General features: G+C 37.0%; 1 pseudogene across 1 annotated transcript; it reads right to left on the bottom strand.

The window, feature by feature from the left end:
• Nucleotides 1–15,522: 15,522 nt before the first annotated feature.
• On the bottom strand, nucleotides 15,523–18,447 carry LOC309959453 (protein-L-isoaspartate O-methyltransferase domain-containing protein 1-like; annotated as a pseudogene). Its single transcript has one exon. The product of its transcript is annotated as a protein-L-isoaspartate O-methyltransferase domain-containing protein 1-like (transcript).
• Nucleotides 18,448–19,879: the final 1,432 nt, after the last annotated feature.

Genomic DNA, 19,879 nt, shown 5'->3' with positions numbered 1-19,879 from the left:
AAGATCCAGTGTGCCACAACTAAGACCCGACGCAGCCAAAAAAATAATAAATAAATAAATAAATATTAAAAAATAAAAGTTGCAAATATAACAGTGTCCTGATATCTTTCAACCAGCTTCCCCTCATGTTAACATCTTACATAACCACAGTACAAGCATGAGAATCAGGAAATTAACATGAGTACAATGTTATTGACTACTGTAAAAACTGTATTTGAATTTCATAAGTTTTTCCACTGAAACTTTTTTGAAAAGGTCCAATCCAGGATCTCACACTGCACTAGTTATTTCTCCTTAGTCTCCTCTAATCTGCAGCAGTTCCTCAGTCTTTCCTTGTCTTTCATGACCTTGACACGTTCTAAGGGTATTGATCTCCTATTTTAATGTTCCTCAATTTGGGTTTGTCTGATATTTCTTCATGATTAGTCTGAGGTTATGCATTTTAGACAAGAACACTGCAGAAGTGATTTTGTGTCCTCCTGAGGGCATCCCATCACAGGATTTAGGTTGTTGATATGTCTTATTACTGGTGACTTTGACTTTGATCACTTGGTTAAGAGGGTTTCCATCAGGTCTCTCCACTCTCAAGGTAATATATTTTCCTTTACAGTTAATAAATATTTTGGAAGAGATGGTATGAAGCTCTACAAGTATATTTCTTCCCAAATTTTCACCTCCTAATTTTAGCATCCATCAGTGGATTTTATCTGCAGTTATTCCTGTGGTATTGACCTAATGGTGATTTTCTGTTTTCCTCATTCCTTTCACACTCATTAGTTGGAATTCTACAGCAAGGAAGAGCTATCTCTTCTCCCTCATTTATTTATTCAATTATTTATATCAGTATGGACTCATGTATAAGACTCTGGAATTTGGTTGTATCCAGATTGCCAAAGATCTCAAATACTATGGTAAGAGTTTGCACTTGATTCATTGGGCAATGGAGAGCCACTGTGGCTTTTTTTTTTAAGCAGATAATTAATATAGACATTATTAATGGCTTTTGAATCAGAATCCATCAGTGAATTAGTTGAGGATCAAAGTAAGAATCCCTTCCTTCCCTCGTTGTCCCTGTAGGTCCTTTGTTGCTATGGCTCTGGCTCTTCTATCTAGGGCTTCAAGTAAGAGCCCCAGTACAATTGGCTTTTTAAAAAAATAAATTTCAAAGCCTACCCTATTACACAAACAGTAGTCCCATGTTCTGAGTAAGAAGATACAGCAGTTTTGGCTCATTGTTAAAGAACCTCAAATCCCACACTACTCCATAGTGGCCCCAGGTTCTGAAAATAAGAGACCCAGAAGGACTGGCTCATTGCTGACAAAGCTCAAAGTCTACCTTATTGCACAGACAGTGGTCTGGGGTTTGGCAAGAACCTCAGTGCCTACTGTACTGTGCATAATACAGAGGTGGACATCATCGGGTTGCAAGCTGTGGAGGAGAGCAGCACGTAATCCATCACACAGACAGAAGAGCAGGGGGAAGGGCTGGAGGTCACTGGTGCCATCATATCTAAGACAAGGAGACAGTAACCTGTTAAGCCCATCAGAAGAAGAGCCAGAACATGAAACCAAGCTGTTTTCAGTTTAGCATCCCTTAGTTTTAAATTCATTTTTAGAATGAATTACTATCTTCTTTTTGAACTCATGTATTCCACAGCATAGAAGTGACCTCACAGTGGATTCTGTGACATCAACCAAGCTTCAGCCTGAGACGACCCTAGTCTGCAGTCAAATGGAGCCTCACCTCATACCCATGCTCCATGGAGCTGATAGAAACACCCTACCTCACATTAACCCCTGTCTATCTTTGGTTCCTCAAGGTTATGGCTGAAAGTCACCTTCTGTGGGCTGGAAAGCACCACCACCTCCTTCTCTTGCTTGTCTTCCCTTTGAAGGTCCCTGAACATAGATACTATGTCTGGCCTGTAGATCAAGCAAGAACAAGACTCATGTTTCCTCAGTATACTCATGGGAGGGAGAAGGGGAACAGCAGTATTTGTCAGGCTACCATCTTGACTTGACTTCGCAATTCCGCTTCTGGGTATATGAGAAACTCTAACACATGTGTACCAGGAGACAACTGTAAAATGCAACAAAATATAAGGGCAAAACATTGGAAATAGCCCCAAATGTCCATCAGCTGGGGAACTGATAAATTATGGACTACATATACTGTTGGATACTATACAACAGTGGCAGACACACAGGCATGAATGAATCTCACCTATGGTAGGGTAAAAACAGTAAGTCACAGAACACATGTGCTTTAGTTCAATGTATAAAACAGTTAATAATAATACCTAGCAATAAATTATTTAGAGTATATATTTGGCAAAATTAGAAAAAAGGAAGTATCTATAGGGTATAAAGGAGGGAGATGTTATTAGGGAAGTATACACAACAGCTTCAATAGTGTTGGCAACTGTTCTATTTCATAAACAAGGTGGTGGGTACACAGGTATTTATTTTCTAATATTTTCACATTTCTGAAATCTGGATGGTCTTAAGATATAGCTGTCATTATCATGAATACACCTTAGTCAGTTTTTTAATACATTTTACTTTGTATTCACAAGGGTGATAAATGTTAAAACCAAAGTCTGAAAAAAAATTTAATACATATAAAAAATTCAAAATGACAAAAAAAGCAGTGTCAGTTTAATTGGTATAATTTTTTCTTTTTTAGTGGTACATAAAATACAATATGTATTATACTTGATGACATCTTATATTCAGAGGGATACTAAATTTTTAACCATATTAACTGTATATTGTATATACAGTTTTGCAAGTATGGTATATTTTATCATAAAAATCTATTGTCTGTTATCATTTTTCCATTTTTCACAGGGGTAAGAAAAAACACAAATACCTATGGGGAAAGGTATTTCATGTAAACAGTAACTAAAGGAGAGTAGGGTTGGCTATACTAATATTAGACAAAATAGACTTTTAAGTCAAAAACTGTTACATGAGGGAATTCCCTGGCAGTCCAGTGGTTAGGACTCCGTGCTCCCTGCTGAGGCCACGGGTTCAATCCTTGGTTGGGGAACTAAGATCCTGTAAGCTGTGTGGCGCAGCCATAAAAAACTGTTACAAGAGACAAAAAAGGACACTACATATTGATAAAAGGATCAATTCACCAAGAAGATATAACAACTATAAACATATATGCACCAAATCACATACCTCCAAAATGTATGTAGCAAATATTAGAATTAGAGAGAGAAGTAGGCAGATCTACAATAATAGTAGACTTCAATAATCTACTTTCAATAATGTATAAGACAACCAGACAGAACATCAGTATGGAAGCAGAATACTTGAACAATACTATAGACAAATGGACACAACAGACACCTATACTCCTCTCAACAACAGAATGTATATTTTTTTTCAAGTGCACATGGAACATTCTTCAGGACAGACCCCATATGTTAGACTACAAAGCAATTGTTAATAAGTTTTAAAAGATTGGAATTATGCAATGTAGCCTTCAAATCACAATGGAATGAAACTAAACATTAATATCAGAAGAAAAACTGAAAAATTCACAAATATGTAGAAACTAAACAACATACTTTTAAACAACCAATGGGTCAAAGAAGAAATTGCAAGGGAAATTAGGAAATATATTGAGACAGATGAAAACAAAACACAATGCGCTGAAACTTATAAGAAACAGTAAAAGCATTGCTAAAAGGACAATTTATAACTGTAAATACTTATATTTAACAAGAAGAAAGATTTTAATTCAACAACCTAACTTTTTCTCTTAAAGAACTAGAAAAAGAAGAACAACCTAAACCCAAAGCTAGCAGAAAGAAGGAAGTAATATAGATTGGGTAAAGCTGCCTAAAAAGTACAGTACAGGAACTCAGTACAATTAGGAACTCAACAGTATGCACTCAGTCTTAAAACACTTCTCCAGGCAATGAGATATAATTATAGACAAACTAACCTGAATCAGAAATATTTGTTTCCTTTTTCTGGTTGAGCCTGGAGTTGAGGTTGGAACAGGGCACAATCTTTTTGAGTTCAGTTACCAGAACTGAAGACTCAATGGAGAACAGGCCTTTTCCATTTGCTCTGTTATTTTCAGAGTGTGGTTTTAAACTATGTCTCTGGAGATCTATCCAGCTTGCTTCAGGTTCTGGGTACCATCCTGCATCTTTACATACCATACGGACAACTCTGGCATCACTGTTCTTGATGAGAACATGTGAGGAACTTCCTATTCTTGTGATATGAGAAGGGAACAAGCAGCTCAATTAAGAAATCAAAAAGTGGTTTGATTCTAGTTTCAGTATTTTGAATATGATGGACCAAATCAAAGGATGGTCCATCTCCTGTATAACTTAGGTAAAAACAATGAAAAATTTCCATCAAAATACATAATTATCCTAAGGAATCATATATAGCAGAAAAAGGCAAGAACAAGTAATTTTTAAGAACTGAGATAATTGAAAATATGGAAGAAAAGAAGATAATAATGAGAAGCTGAGTCTAACAATTTCTAGTAATTTCAGAAGCACCCTAAAAGCTGGTTGAATGGCACAGTTCTAATCAAAAGTTATTATACCACAACAGAAGTCAAATTGTCAAAGCAGATTCAGAGAAATTAGGCACCTTACTTAACAGCAAATTTTACTAATGATGAATTAAGGATACAAGCAAAAAAGCAAGCATAACATCTATCTCTGGAAGGGTCCAAACTATCATATGCACCTCCAAAAAATAGATTTTTGTACTGGGACGTATTCTGGCTTCAGAGCTAGAGATGAGTGTTCACTGTGTGCGTTGGACATGTGCTGTAAAAGTCAGTTCTAGGGAGTATTTAAGTTTAGAGCTTCTTTGTTTTTATATTCCATCAGTCATGCAGAGAGGGGATCTACAAGACTAATTTCTGTTCTCTAAGAGGTGCTCCATAGTCAATAAATTCCAGATTTGTTTACAATAAGCAATGTAAAAATTCTGGTAAAAATATTCTCACATGAGACCTTCTTTGGCTATCCTCCTACTTGTAAGTTTACATGGAGGAGAGAGTTACAGAGCTGTTGAAGGATTCAACACAATTCAGCCCATATCACAGGAGCAAACCAACTGGGCCTTCAAGAGACATGCAGTAAGGCACCAAGCGGAGGTAAAAAGAGTGTGTGAAAAGGTATGTTTTTAGAAGTATCATCTCATTGTACCTTCTCAGAATACGGGTTTGGGCAAAAGTATTTGTAGGAGAAGAATATTACCTTGTCAGAAAACCTCAATTGCTTGTCCTAGTCCAAAAAATATTTGAATAACAGGATCTTCTGTAAAAAGAGTGGATATTAGGTTGAGAAAGGGAAACCAGAATAATCCAGAATAAAGAGAAGGCTGAAGGCTCTTCAGCAATGCCTTTCTAGAAGTTCCAACGTTGGGCCTAAGAGTTAGTTTGTGAAAGAGGACAAACAAGAATATTTCTCATTCAAGGGATAGTATATCCCAATTCTGAGGCTCCTGAGAGGTTGAATATACAAGGTTATAAATTTTTAAAAATCTGTATTATCCAGAATTTTAAATGAACAATTATAACTGCTCATAGTATATAAATGTGCCACTTTGGACATTTATATTCATTTTCTTATTTGATATTTACAACAGGGTATGGAGTTGGCATTATGGTCCCCATTGTATAGTGCAAGAAATAAGATCCAGAAGGCTCATAACTGCAGAGGCTACCACGAACCCATGTTTTCTGTTCCCAAGTGCAAATGCTATTCCCTCTTAGTCTAATCGTCTAACATTTTCTAAACATTCTTGACAAGGAAAGGATAACGAAGCACTGCTTTGAGAAGGCTAGTTTTTAAAGTTTCTTCATTTTTGGAGAAACATGATTTAAGGGACAGATTTGGAGGTGTTAGTACCAAGCAGCCTATGACAGGCCTTGTGGTGCTCAGGTTGCACAGCTCACTCTGGCTGCCTCTTCACCTTCATCTTGAGCCCACATGTAACAGCCAGGACCTAGTTTTTCTTAGCCTTTGGATCCATCTCCTACATAAATGCTACTGTACATTTCTCTTCCAGCCGTAGATCTTGGGCACAGGGTGGGGAATCTGTCTGGGGTCCTAAGGAAACACACAGGGCTACAGTACAAATTCTTTCACTGGGGGATTTAGACTTAGATCACTCTAGCCCTGCCAACCATCCATCTTCTGCTCTGGCCAGCCAGACACTTCACCTTCCTCCAAAACCTTATCTTGCCATCTTTTACTTTTGTTGATATATCTTTCATTATTCACTTAGTTATTGTATTTCCCTCTATTCACCTGCCCCATTAATGTTAATTTCTCCTGTTGAAAAAAAGAGAACCATTTGCTTCCCAAGATTCCCTTTCATGTGGATTTCCTTCTCTGCAGCTCTTGTACCACTTCTTCCCGAAGTGCTGTATTTCTTATTTCTCGTCTCTTTCACAAATACAGACTCATCCTAACTTCTGTATCTCTTCCCCATTGCTAGTCAACACTTTCAAATCTTTTCCCACTTTAGTCTCCTCACCTGAAGTTCCTCTCTTCCTTCAACAGGGCACACCCTGAGGGGCTAAGTTAAGGGGTCTGCTTCAAAGATATACATTTTAAATAGAAGATACAGAAACACTGAAAGTAATGGAAAGAAAAAATATATATCATTCATATACTAATCAAAAGAAAGCTGTTATATAGCTCTTCTTACACTGGACAAAATAGAGTTCATTAAAAGGGAGAGAGATCACCAGGCAATAAAAAGGGAAAACTCACTACAATATAACATTCAGTAAATATAAGCAACGAAGAAATATAGGCACGTTTATTGTTATGTGAAATGGTGAAATGTACACATTTCTAAAATAAGGGTATACATAAGGTAAAATATTCTCTATCATCAGACAAAAAAAAAAGTCCTTTTAACTTCAAGATAAGAAATTATACTGTCTTGAGCTCCCTTGTGCCTTCAGTTCCAAAATTCCATGGTTCTGTAATTCTGAGTTTCCATGGTTTTGTGAACCTTTGATTCCAATCCAAAGCAGTTCATTTGGAGAAGATAGGGCCATTTTCACTATTCTTACTGAGAATTCCTAGGCAAGTATCTTGGTTACACTGGTGTGGGACATGGGAAAGCAAAGAAGGTGACTTAAAAGTAGCAAAAAGTACACCTAAAAAGTGTGGGAGTGACCAAATTTAGGAATAACAGAAAGAAGAACCAACACATTAAACCACCAGATTGTTTAATGTGGACACTGCCATACTCTAATTTAAAACTGAATGAAAACAGCCCTTGGGAAGTTTTTGGAGAAGATTCGGAGGTTCACCTCCTGCTTGACTTCTGTACCACCACTGCAGTGACTTTATCTTGAATGAGGATGTCATTAATGAAGACTATCATTACATATGGATGAGATGATCTGAATTATTTTGTATGTTAACCCCTTACCAGACATATCATTTGCAGATATCTTCTCCCATTCAGTAGGTTGTATTTTTGCTATGTTGATGGTTTCCTTATCTCTGCAAAGGCTTTTAAGTTTAATTAAGTCCCATTTGTTTATTTTTACTTTTGTTTTCCTTGCCTGAGGAGATAAATCCAAAAAAAATATTGCTAAGACTTATGTCAAAGAGTGTACTGCAGTCCAATGTTCCTAGTATCATTATTTACAGTAGCCAAGATATGGAAGCAACCTAGCTGTCCATCAAAAGATGAATGGTTAAAGAAGATGTGGTATATATAATATAATGGAATATTACTCAGCCATAAAAAAGAATGAAATTATGCCATTTCCAACAACATGGATGGATGTGGAGGGTATTATACTTAGTAAAATAAGTCAGAGAAAGACAAATATTGTATGTTTTCACTTACATGTGGAATCTAAAAATTAAAACAAAGGAATGATAGGGCCTTTGAGACAATATGGTATAGTACAATGGTCCTTAACACTGGCCTCACTTAATAATCACCTTTTAAAAATAAAATTACCAGTGCCACATTCCAAAGGAATTCTCAAAATTTTGTAGAAAATTTATATTTAAAATATAATATTATGTGGCAATTCTGGAAATCAGATTCCACCCTCTCCCCAGGGTTTGTTGTTGTTGCTGCTGCCATTGTTGTTGTTGTTGTTGTTAGTATACTGACTTAAAAAATTGAAGTATACTTGATTTACAATATTATATTATTTTTGAGTGTACAGCATAGTGATTCATTATTTTCACAGATTGTACTCCATCATAAGTTATTACAAAATAATGGCTGTAACTCCCTTTGCTATGGAATATATCCTTGTTGCTTATCTATTTCACACATAGTAGTTTGTATCTATTAATCCCAAACCCCTAATTTGTCCTTCCCCCATTCCCTCTCCCCTTTTGTAACCACAAATTTGTTTCCTTTATCTGCAAGTCTATTTCTGTTTGCATATACATTCATTTGTATAATTTTTAGATTCCACATAATAAGCGAACAATAAGTCTTTCTCTGACTTATTTCACTAAGCACAATATTCTCTAGGTCCATCCACATTGCTGCAAATGGCATAATTTTGTTCCTTTTATGGGTGAATAATATTCCATTGTGTGTGTGTCTGTGTGTGTGTGTGTGTGTGTGCACATTTGCACACGTGCACCACATCTTATTTATCCATTCATCTGTTGATGAATACTTAGGTTGCTTCCATGTCTTGGCTGTTGTAAATAGTGCTGCTATGAACACTGAGGGTGCAGTACACGTGTTGACATAAGTCTTAGCAATATTTGTTTGGATTTATCTCCTCAGGCAATGAAAACAAAAGTAAAAATAAACAAATGGGACCTAATTAAACTTAAAAGCCTTTGCACAGCGAAGGGAAACTATCAACAAAATGAAAAGACAATACTGGAGTGCATGCATCTTCAAATTAGTATTTTGTTTTTTCCAGATATATGCCCAGGAATAGAACTGCTGGATCATTTGGTAGTTCTAATTTTAGTTTTTTGAGGAATCTCCATTCTGTTTTCCATAGTGGCTGCACCAATTTACATTCCCACCAACAGTGTACAAGGGCTCCCTTTTCTCTACATCCTCTCCAACATTAGTTATTTGTAGACTTTTTCATTACAGCCATTCTGACAGGTATGAGGTGATATCTCATTGTGGTTTTGATTTGCATTTCCCTCGTGATTAGTGATGTTGACTTTCTGAACAAATTTTAGATGAATGAAATCAAAAACACAATACACCAAAACTTGAGTTCAGGTAAAGCAGTGCTTAGATGGAAATTTATAGCTATAAAAACCTACATAAAGAAAAAGATAGGCTAATGACCCAAGCAAGATGTCTGCCTCCAACAAGAGTTCAAGTAGATGAACACTCTCTGATACTTCTGCCACCAGCTTTTAGGACCCCAGAGAGAGCAACAGCCATCCTCTGCCTCTGCAGGACACACCCCAACACCAGCAGTGGACAAATCTGGAAGACACCATCTTATCCAAGTGATTAAAAGTTTACATCAACAATAATGGGACAAATCAACATCACGTGCCTCCTGGTATGAGAAGAACAAAGCACCACTTCTCAGAAGGCAGAAAGCAGAAGCAAGAAGAACTACAATCCTGCAGCCTGTGGAACAAAAACCACATTCACAGAAAGACAGACAAGATGAAAAGGCAGAGGGCTATGTACCAGATGAAGGAACAAGATAAAACCCCAGAAAAACAACTAAATGAAGTGGTGATAGGCAACCTTCCAGAAAAAGAATTCAGAATAATGACAGTGAAGATGATCCAGGACCTTGGAAAAAGAATGGAGGCAAAGATCGAGAAGATGCAAGAAAAGTTTAACAAAGACCTAGAAGAATTAAAGAAGAAACAAACAGAGATGAACAATACAATAATTGAAATGAAAACTGCACTAGAAGGAATCAATAGCAGAATAACTGAGGCAGAACACATAAGTGACCAGGAAGACAGAAGGGTGGAATTCACTGCTGTGGAACAGAATAAAGAAAAAAGAATGAAAACAAATGAAGACAGCCTAAGAGACCTCTGGGACAACATTAAACACAACAACATTCGCATTACAGGGGTCCCAGAAGGAGAAGAGAGAGAGAAAGGACCTGAGAAAATATTTGAAGAGATTATAGTCGAAAACTTCCCTAACATGGGAAATGAAATAGCCACCCAAGTCCACGAAGTGCAGAGAGTCCCATACAGGATAAACCCAAGGAGAAACACGCCGAGACACATAATAAGAACATTGGCAAAAATTAAAGACAAAGAAAAATTATTGAAAGCAGCAAGGGAAAAACGACAAATAACATACAAGGGAACTCCCATAAGGTTAACAGCTGATTTCTCAGCAGAAACTCTACAAGCCAGAAGGGAGTGGCATGATATACTTAAAGTGATGACAGGGAAGAACCTACAACCAAGATTACTCTACCCAGCGAGGATCTCATTCAGATTCCATGGAGAAATCAAAAGCTTTACAGACAAGCAAAAGCTAAGAGAATTCAGCACCACCAAACCAGCTCTACAACAAAGGCTAAAGGAACTTCTCTAAGTGGGAAACACAAGAGAAGAAAAGGGCCTACAAAAACAAACCCAAAACAATTAGAAAATGGTCATAGGAACATACATAACGATAATTACCTTAAACATGAATGGATTAAATGCTCCAACCAAAAGATGCAGGCTTGCTGAATGGATACAAAAATAAGACCCATATATATGTCATCTACAAGAGACCCACTTCAGACCTAGGGACACATACAGACTGAAAGTGAGGGGATGGAAAAAGATATTCCATGCAAATGGAAAACAAAAGAAAGCTGGAGTAGCAATACTCATATCAGATAAAATAGACTTTAAAATAAAGAATGCTATAAGAGACAAGGAAGGACACTACATAATGATCAAGGAATCAATCCAAGAAGAAGATATAACAATTATAAATATATATGCACCCAACGTAAGAGCACCACAATACATAAGGCAACTGCTAACAGCTATAAAAGAGGAAATCAACAGTAACACAATAATAGTGGGGGACTTTAACACCTCACTTACACCAACGGACAGATCATCCAAAATGAAAATAAATAAGGAAACAGAAGCTTTAAATGACACATAGACCAGATAGATTTAATTGATATTTATACGACATTCCATCCAAAAACAGCAGATTACACTTTCTTCTCAAGTGTGCATGGAACATTCTCCAGGACAGATCACATCTTGGGTCACAAATCAAGCCTCAGTAAATTTAAGAAAATTGAAATCACATCAAGCATCTCTTCTGACCACAACACTATGAGATTAGAAATGAATTACAGGGAAAAAAACATAAAAAATACAAATACATGGAGGCTAAACAATATGTTACTAAATAACCAAGAGATCACGGAAGAAATCAAAGAGGAAATCAAAAAATCCTAGAGACAAATGACAATGAACACACGAGATCCAAAATCTATGGGATGCAGTAAAAGCAGTTCTAAGAGGGAAGTTTATAGCTATATAAGCCTACCTCAAGAAACAAGAAAAATCTCAACCTTACACCTAAATGAACTAGAGAAAGAAGAACAAACAAAACCCAAAGTTAGCAGAAGGAACGATATCACAAAGACCAGAGCAGATATAATGAAATAGAACCAAAGAAAACAATAGCAAAGGTCAATAAAACTAAAAGCTTGTTCTTTGAGAAGATAAACAAAATTGATAAACCCTTAGCCAGACTCATCAAGAAAAAGAGGGAGAGGACTCAAATCAATAAAATTTGAAATGAAAAAGGAGAAGTTACAACAGACACCACAGAAATACAAAGCATCCTAAGAAACTACTACATGCAACTCTATGCCAATAAAATGGACAACCTGGAAGAAATGGACAAATTGATAGAAATGCACAACGTGCCAAGACTGAACCAGGAAGAAATAGAGAATATGAACAGACCAATCACAAGCACTGAAATTGAAACTGTGATTAAAAATCTTCCAACAAACAAAAGCCCAGGACCACATGGCTTCACAGGTGAATTCTTTCAAAAATTTAGAGAAGAGCTAACACCTAACCTTCTCAAACTCTTCCAAAATATAGCAGAGGGAGGAACACTCCCAAACTCATTCTACAAGGCCACCATCACCCTGATACCAAAACCAGACAAAGATATCACAAAGAAAGGAAACTAGAGGCCAATATCACTGATGAACATAGATGCAAAAATCCTCAACAAAATACTAGCAAACAGAATCCAACAGCACATTAAAAGGATCATACACCATGATCAAGTGGGGTTTATCCCAGGAATCCAAGGATTCTTCATATATGCAAGTCAATCAATGTGATACACCATATTAACAAACTAAAGGAGAAAAACCATATGATCATCTCAATCGATGCAGAGAAAGCTTTTGACAAAATTCAACACCCATTTATGATAAAAACCCTGCAGAAAGTAGGCAAAGAGGGAACTTTCCTCAACATAATAAAGGCCATATATGACAAACCCACAGCCAACATCATCCTCAATGGTGAAAAACTGAAACCATTTCCACTAAAATCAGGAACAAGACAAGGTTGCCCACTCTCACCACTATTATTCAACATAGTTTTGGAAGTTTTAGCCACAGCAATCAGAGAAGAAAAAGAAATAAAAGGAATCCAAATTGGAAAAGAAGAAGTAAAGCTGTCACTGTTTGCAGATGACATGATACTATACATAGAGAATCCTAAAGATGCTACCAGAAAACTACTAGAGCTACTCAATGAATTTGGTAAAGTAGTAGGATACAAAATTAATGCACAGAAATCTCTGGCATTCCTATACACTAATGATGAAAAATCTGAACGTGAAATTAAGAAAACACTCCCATTTACCATTGCAACAAAAAGAATAAAATATCTAGGAATAAACCTACCTAAGGTGACAAAAGACCTGTATGCAGAAAATTATAAGACACTGATGAAAGAAATTAAAGATGATACAAACAGATGGAGAGACATACCACGTTCTTGGATTGGAAGAATCAACATTGTGAAAATGACTCTACTACCCAAAGCAATCTACAGATTTGATGCAATCCCTATCAAACTATCACTGGCATTTTTCACAGAACTAGAACAAAAAATTTCACAATTTGTATGGAAACACAAAAGACCCCAAATAGCCAAAGCCATCTTGAGAATGGAAAACGGAGCTGGAGGAATCAGGCTTCCTGACTTCAGACTATACTACAAAGCTACAGTAATCAAGACAGTATGGTACTGGCACAAAAACAGAAATATATATCAATGGAACAGGATAGAAAGCCCAGAGATAAACCCACGCACATATGGTCACCTTATCTTTGATAAAGGAGGCAAGAATATACAGTGGAGAAAAGACAGCCTCTTCAATAAGTGGTGTTGGGAAAACTGGACAGCTACATATAAAAGAATGAAATTAGAACACTCCCTAACATCATACACAAAAATAAACTCAAAATGGATTAAAGACCTAAATGTAAGGGCAGACACTATCAAACTCTTAGAGGAAATCATGGGCAGAACACTATAGGACATAAATCACAGCAAGATCCTTTTTGACCCACCTCCTAGAGAAATGGAAATAAAAACAAAAATAAACAAATGGGACCTAATGAAACTTAAAAGCTTTTGCAGAGCAAAAGAAACCATAAACAAGACCAAAAGACAACCCTCAGAATGGGAGAAAATATTTGCAAATGAAGCAACTGACAAAGGATTAATCTCCAAAATTTACAAGCAGGAATGTAAATTGATACAGCCACTATGGAGAACAGTATGGAGGTTCCTTAAAAGACTAAAAGTAGAACTACCATACGACTCAGCAATCCCACTACTGGGCATATACCCTGAGAAAACCATAATTCAAAAAGAGTCATGTACCAAAATATTCATTGTAGTTCTATTTACAATAGCCAGGACATGGAAGCAACCTAAGTGTCCATCAACAGATGAATGGATAAAGAAGATGTGGCACATATATACAATGGAATCATACTCAGCCATAAAGAGAAACGAAATTGAGTTATTTGTAGTGAGGTGGATTGACCTAGAGTCTGTCATACAGAGTGAAGTAAGTCAGAAAGAGAAAAACAAATACTGTATGCTAACACATATATATGGAATCTAAGACAAAAGAAAAAAAAAAAAAGGTCATGAAGAACCTAAGGGCAAGACGGGAATAAAGACATAGACCTACTAGAGAATGGACTTGAGGATATGGGGAGGGGGAAGGGTAAGCTGTGACAAAGTGAGAGAGTGGCATGGACATATGTACACTACCAAAGGCAACATAGAAAGTTAGTGGGAAGCAGCCGCATAGCACAAGGAGATCAGCTTGGTGCTATGTGACCACCTAGAGGGGTGGGATAGGGAGGGTGGGAGGGAGGCACACACAAGAGGGAAGAGATATGGGGACATATGTATAACTGATTAACTTTGTTATAAAGCAGAAACTAACACACCATTGTAAAACAATTATACTCCAATAAAGATGTTAAAAAAAAAAAAAGAGGGCTTCCCTGGTGGCACAGTGGTTGAGAGTCTGCCTGCCAATGTAGGGGACACGGGTTCGTTCCCCGGTCCGGGAAGATCCCACATGCTGCGGAGTGGCTAGGCCCAGGAGCCATGGCCACTGAGCTTGCACGTCCGGAGCTTGTGCTCCGCAACGGGAGAGGCCACAACAGTGAGAGGCCCGCGTACGGCAAAAAAAAAAAAAAAAAAAAAAAAGAGAAAAACAAATATCGTATACTAACGCATATATGTGGAACCTAGAAAAATGGTATAGATGAACTGGTTTGCAGGCCAGAAACTGAGACAAAGAAGTAGAGAACAAACATATGGACACCAAGGGGGGAAAACGGCGGGTGGTGGTGGTGGTGGTGGTGTGATGAATTGGGAGATTAGGATTGACGTGTACACTGATGTGTATGAAATGGATGACTAATAAGAACCTGCTGTATAAAAAAATTTTTTTAATATTTTTAAAAAGATAGATGTTAAATCAATAATGTAACCTTCTCCCTTAAAAAGCAGAGGAAAAAAAAAAGAAGAAAAAAAAGAAAAAAAAAGAAAAGAAAAAAAAAGGAAAAAAAAGCAGAGGAAAAAGAACAGATTAAATGCAAAACAAGAAAATCATAGGATATAATAAAGATTACAGAAGAAATAGAGAACAGAAAAACATTAAACAAAGTCAATGAAACCAAAAGTTCATTCTTAAAAAGATCAATAAAACTGAGAAACTTTTAATTAGGCTGATTAAAAAAAGGACTCAAATTACTAAAATTAGGAATGAAGGTGGGACTATTACCACTGACTGAACAGAAATAAAAATGGCTTTAAGAGAATACTATGAATAACCTATGCCAACAAATTAGATAACCTAGATGAAACAGAAAAAATTCTCAGAAACATTCAAACTATTGAAACTGACTGAAGAATAAATAGAAATTTTGAATAGAATTATAACAAGTAAAAGATTGAATTACTAATTTTTTTTTATTTTCAATTACTTCATCTTTATTTGCTACCTCTCCACCTATAAAGCACAATTATCCACACTCAAATATAACATGATTCATTACAAAATAAACACCCAAAATATTCTTAATCATTCTAATATATTCCCATTAATAGATAAAAGGGCTTTCGCTTAAAATTTCATTCTTTATTTCTACTTCTTTATTTAAAGTCAATAGTAAAGTCACAACTGTGAAATAAATGCATTTAAAAACACAAAAGATACATTTCAATGACAAAAAATAGGCAATGATTATGAAAACCTACTGTACATTTTGCCAAAGCCAACAGAATAAAAGCTGATATGAAAAACTCCATCTTCAAATATATCCTTAACAAAAACGTCCCTCATGAATAGTTAACACCACGATTTAAGAAAACGTCGTGTTGACGTTATCTGAACACTTGCCCCGAAAACAACAAAGCTGGTGGGGGGGCGGCTAGATAAAAAATATGTGGGCACCAGGAGCCCCAAATTAAACTTCTAAAATGGACACTGATTTCAAAATAAAACGAACATTTCTAACGTGACAATAGTATGGAACTATTTTTTTTTCCTTGATAGAAATGAATGGGGCATTTCTTAACAATAACAGCTTAGTAATCGCCTAAGAGAAATTGTGGAGATACCCCCAAGCCCAGTCAATGGTAAAAAACGAACAGCTTCCACGAAATTATCTTTCACATTACTAAAATATCCTGATTTACCTGGGATGATTCATGCTTAGACTATTTCAAACAGTTGTTTTTAGATGTGTGGAATTACCAGAGCTGAGATTTTTTTAAACCATTCATCTAATGGTTGAATCTTTGCAGAGACATAATAATCCTTCCACTACACATCGATTGCGTTTCCTCAAGCATACTTGTTCAACAGTTGTAACAGTGATGCTGGTGGTGATAAGTGATACTCTCAAATTTTTCCTTCTAAAAAATATATAATCCATGGAACACTAAATAGTAAATATGCTACACTGTATACTTTCTTAAACAAGGCATGACTCTTCAGGCCCTAGTAGGAAGAAAAGAAACACTAATAACGGCATTTACCACCTGTTTCACTACTGACATTCAAATAATGAATACAGTAGTATGGGATATTAATCAAAAAAATGAAAATCACTGTTACTTTACCACAAGAAACAAGAACAAAATAAAAACATGGGAAGAAATTAAATGAGCCCAGTGTAGGTCCCAAAGATTACACCATGATTCCGAATTTTCAAAGAAAAGGTCATCTACATATAATTTCTGTGAATACTTCCTATGCTACAAAGATGAATTTCAAAGCAAATGCAGGCTGGCGCAGCCCTGCTTGTCAAGGATGAACCTGCCAATGAACCAGGAGTTTCCTTTGCTAAAGTGCACCTGTGACCAGCCCACCCAGGCCGATTCACCGATGAGCCATCAACAGTCGCGTAGAACAACGGACTCTCTTAAAGCAAATACTTTATACAGTGGACTACAGGGAAAACCGTCCTAAATATACTATCTTCTAAAACTTCAGAGTAAGATAACCTCATCATTTTTAAATACTGAAAATGTAAAGGGTCCACCCAAACTAAGAGTTGTATTAAGTATATACGTTTTACTTTAATATTCACTTGACGTGCTCCTAAAATCTCTATGAGAGAAGCAGATGTTTTCCCCATGTCTTTTGGCAACAGATTCAAGAGCAAGAGTAGCAGTGCTGTTCAACTCCCTGAAAGGAGGCTTTTTAAAGCTACGTTACTCCGTATCTGCATCGTTATTGCACTCATACATTGCCCGGAACAGACCTACAGCAACTCAGCAATAGTGACTGCAACACACAAAGCTTCTGATTTCCTTGTTAGATAAAGGTTTCATGGAGGAAATGCAAATGGCTGCAACTGGAATCAGACTACATATATGCTTCCTGATGATTTCACCTTATGGAAGATTAAATCTAACCCTCACCACTACTAGTCTGTAAGGAACCAGATGAGGGTCTGAAGGACCCAGTCTTGACTACTGTTACATTCCACTCTTGAAGTCGCTCCAAGTTAAAACAGCAATTTTAACAAGATTTAAAGAAAAATATATTTTATAAAAGGGATTCTTTTTAATCACAGAATACATCATTTTTATTACCAAGACAGAAACAAGTTATACTTTTTCCACTAAAAATTCACTCTGATGAAAGAAAGCATTCTCTTTTAACTTCTAACAAATGCTACATTTCAAGACTAAAGGAGTTATCAGTAGGCGTTCTTCCTTCTTGCTCTAAGTTACTTCTCCCTAAAGTACGTCAAGTACGCTTTTAGAGCCTCGGGCAGGGGGAGCCTCATGATCTTCTCCCTCAGCAAGTTCTGGGGCGGCGTCTCCTGCTCGCGGGCGGCGCCGCGGCCCGTCTCCTCCCCCGCGTTATCCTCTTCCATCTTCTCCTCCTCCTCGCTGTCCAGAGGCTGAGGGATGAGCTGATTCCCCACAAAGACGTAAGTGTTAATCCTCTGCTTGACCCTCTTCCTTTTCCTTTTGGGCGGAGCCCTCTGAGGAACGCCCTTGGCCTGCATCTCATCATTGATGAAATTTCTAAGTGTGCGTCGAATGTAAATACGAGCCAAGTCCTGCAGATTCCTGACAGCACGGGGGGGAGGCCCACAGAGTCCGGTTTGCCACTGTCGTTCTTGCTCGGCTGCACGAGTGGGGCGAATGACACAGCAAGGATGTTTTTACTTTCCCAAGTGTTTTGTCCAGTTCGCATAATTTGTGTTAACTGGTCTTCTACAGGCATGACCAGGATGCCCCCGACTTTCAGCAGTATCTTCATGTAGTGTTCGTGGTCCTTCTGGACTCCAGCCCCGCAGTAGACCCGGTCATACTGGTGGCTGTCTGACGCTATCTGCAGACAATTACCAACCACAAATGCAGGCTCACAGAACTCGAATTCATCAAAGCTATCACTATTTTTGATGAAGCTCTCCAGCTTTTCCTTGGCATACTCCACCACATCTGAATGAAGCTCAATCCCATGATTTATTCCAAAAGGACCTGTGGCGAGGCGGTCGGTGGGCCCGCCGCAGCGGGCGCAGGTGAGGCGCTGGGACTCGGCGGGCTCCGCGGCAGCCGGCGCCGCCGCCAAAACAACACGTCCGCCGCCGCCGCCGGGGGGAGGGGCGGAGCCCGCTGAATTACTAATTTTTAAAAATCCACATAGAATAGTCTAGGCCCAGATGCTTCACTGGTGAATTCTACCAAATGTTGAAAGCATGAACACCAATCCTTCTCAAATTCTTCTAAAAGTAAAATAGGAGGGAACATTTCCTAATCCACTGTAATTATAAGGCCAGTAGTACCCTGATACCAAAACCAGATAAAGACACCACAATGAAAGGAAATATATCAATATCTCTTATGAATATTGCAAAAACCTCAAGAAAATAGTAACAAACTGAATCCTGCAACATATAAAATAGGTTTACACATTATGATCAAGTGGGATTTAACCCAGGAATGCAAGGTTACTTCAACATATGAAAATCAATGTAATACATGATATTTATAGAATAAATGATAAGAATCAAATGATCATATCAATTGATGTAGAAAAAGCATTTTAAAAATTCCTCTCCTTTTCATGATAAAAATGCTCAACACACTAGAAATAGAAGAGATCTTCCTCAACCTGCTAAAGGTCATCTAGGAAAATGCGACAGCAAGCACAATACTTAATGGTGAAAGAATGAAAGTTTTTCCCCTAAGATCTGGAACAAGATATGGATGTCTGCTCTCACCACTTCTATTCAACCCTATAGTTATGGTTCTTGTCAGGGCAAAATACTAGCAAATGAAGATACAGTACCTTTCCAACCATAAATATTTCACTATATATCTCTAAAAAATATAGAGGGGTTTTTAAAAATTCAACCACAATACCACTATCCAGAAAGTTAACAATCATTACTTAATATAATCATTTTAGTACCTATTTAGATTTCTTCCTTTGCCTCTTGATTTTTTTCAGTAGGTTCATGCTAATCAGAGTATAAACTAAGGTTATGTCTCTCAATGTTATGGCTTACAATGTGATTTGTCTTTGTAAATGTTCCATGCACACGTAAGAAAAATGTTTGGTGAAGTGTCCTTTAACTGTCAACTAGGTCAAAATAGTTGAGTGTTTTTAGTTCTACAGTATTCTCAAAGAACTTCTTTTTACGTGTTCTACCAATTACTGAGAGATTGCTATTAAAATATTTTTAATTGTGGATTTGTCTATTTCTCCTTGCAGGTCTATCAGTTTTGCATCATGCATTTGGAAGCTCTGTTATTTGGTACATAAAAATTTAGTATTATTTCATTTCCTTAATAAATTGGCCCCTTTATCATTATGAAAT

Source organism: Leucopleurus acutus (genome assembly GCF_964270905.1).
Source record: "Leucopleurus acutus genome assembly, chromosome: 3".
In the NCBI taxonomy this organism is placed as follows: domain Eukaryota; kingdom Metazoa; phylum Chordata; class Mammalia; order Artiodactyla; family Delphinidae; genus Leucopleurus; species Leucopleurus acutus.
Note: the sequence above shows the minus strand (reverse complement) of the source record. Positions and strands in the feature narration are given on the sequence as shown.